Below are 2,499 nucleotides of genomic sequence, written 5' to 3'. Positions count from 1 at the left end.
CTCAGTAGGGCCCTGACCTTCCTCGTCACTACCCAACCGAGGTTAGGCTTGGCACTTACTGAGTACCGCTGTGGTGTACTCATACCTCTTCTGTGCATGTTTTTCATGTGCAGCTCCAGGTACCTCCACCCAGGCGCACTATCCTCGCGGCGGAGAGATCTAGCAGAGACTTTGAGGTATATCTGCCACGTCCGCAGACCAAAAGTCTCTATCTTATTCCAGCTTTAGTATATGACTTCCTTTCTTTCGGTTGTGTAGACATTCTGGAGTTAGAGCAGTGTATTTCATTTCTAATAGCATGTGTTTCCTGTGAGTTTCCGGGTTTTGGGAGTTTGTTTGGATTTCGTGATATGGGTTGTATTATGCCAAGTGGCACTTATACACAGTTTTCTTTTGACAGAAAAATTTTCAGTTGTTTGCTTCCGCAATTTAGTTTGTTTTTCCGCAAGTTGTATAAATTACGCATTGTTAGGCTTACCTAGTTGTAGGGACTAGGTGCCATCACGATATGTTCACGGAGGGCGAACTGGGGTCGTGACATTTATAAAAAAAAAAACCTACCCTAATTATCGGTACGCTTATAGATTTATATAAAAACCTACGGTTTCTTTAAAAGAAACCTAAAAATCGGTTCGGTGCGGTACGGTTCGGTCGGTTTAGTCGGTTTTTAAATATCCATTAACACCCCCTAGTATAGACAATCTTTAAGAATAACAAAGAATTTTAAATTTATCAATAATATTCTTAAGATTTATTTATTTATTTATTTATTTATTTTGTTTCCTAAACTAATTTAAAGTTAAATATCATCACTATACTTCTATTTTAATTTTTATTATAAATATTTTTAATTTATAGTTTTATTTATTTATTAGAGTTCAGTTATGTGATATTATTCAAAATATGGCTTTTTTTAAAAATCATAATTAAAATGAAATAAATTCTAATTTCAAACTCAAATAGTCTTATCCTTCTAATTTTTTTTATGATGAAAATTTTGATTTCATTATTTTCGTTACTCCATTTTCTAGTACTAATTAGCACAACATTATCAAGTGGATTTGCATGAGCTTAACCACTTTTATGCTTAATTTCGAATAGCGGGACATCAAATTTTACTAGTTTTAGTAATATTTATTGCATTTATATACGCATCAAGTATATTATAATATTTTATTATATGCGAGCATAAAAAAATAATAGAAAAATTAGTTTGACAAAAGGCCGAAGCATAAAGTCTAATGCAATACGGTGAATGCGATGTTCAACTAAGATTCATTGATTGAATATAAATGTAAAATTTAACTACTAATACAAATAAATGAATGCAAAAATTAAGTATTAACATAAATACGTGAATAGAAAATTTAACACTAATACAAACATATTTTATCAAAGAGAGAACCTAAAAATCCTTAATTTTGTAGATGCTGCTCGAACAATAAAGTTTTAATAATAAAAACGTGAAATTGTAGCTTTATGTATATAATTTGAAACAAAATAGAATTATATAAGGTCAAATTGTGTATAATTCAAGTAAACAAAAATATTATTAAAAAATAAAGACTCTTAAACCGAAAAGGAGTTGTTAAATTCTCTACTTGGTCGCCGGTTAGAAGAGCGACTTGCGTTAAGGCATCTGAGGCTAATAATGTGACTATTGTATTTCTGTTATAAATATATTATATTATGGATATTCATTTAGTACTTTGTTGTAAATAAGCTTCCTGAAGAAGCTTATCCATATGGAACTCCGCCGTAAATATGTTTATCTATTTAGTACTCTATTGGAAATAAGCCTCCTGAAGAAGCTTATCACTTCGGTACCCGGTTATGGATAAACATTACACCCCGGTAGAAGATTATTCATACCGGGTATAATAAGCTTATCCTTTCGACACTTCGTTATGGATAAACATTACCCCCAGTAGAAGATTATCCATACCGGGTACAATGAGCTTATCCTTTCAGTACTCCGTTATGGATAAACATTACCCCCAGTTAGAAGATTATCTATACCTGGTACAATGAGCTTATCCTTTCAGTACTCCGTTATGGATAAACATTATTCTCAGTAGAAGATTATCCATATCTGATATAGTAGCAGCTTACACAGCAGCTTGCAGTAGCAGCTTACACAGCAGCTTCCTTTCTTCTATAAATAGAAGAGACTTCAGTTCATTATGTACATCAGTTTGAATTCGAATAATATATCAGTTTTTCTCTATACTTGTCTTTACTCTACAGTCTTTATTTCATAACACGTTATCAGCACGAGACTCTGCTATTTTGAGCATTTACTTTGAATTTAATTTCTATTATGTTAGAAAAACTAACTTGTTTCCTCAACTTTGAGAATCCATCTTTGTGCGTTATGGTGTTAATCAAAATATACATTGCACATCAATAATAATAAGATGGAATTATTTGGTCCTGACCCTAAACCACTTGTGAGGGGAGAATATAATATACTTTTGTAATATAACGTATATCAAAACT

This window comes from Nicotiana attenuata, unplaced genomic scaffold (genome assembly GCF_001879085.1).
Source record: "Nicotiana attenuata strain UT unplaced genomic scaffold, NIATTr2, whole genome shotgun sequence".
Classification (NCBI taxonomy): domain Eukaryota; kingdom Viridiplantae; phylum Streptophyta; class Magnoliopsida; order Solanales; family Solanaceae; genus Nicotiana; species Nicotiana attenuata.
Note: the sequence above shows the minus strand (reverse complement) of the source record.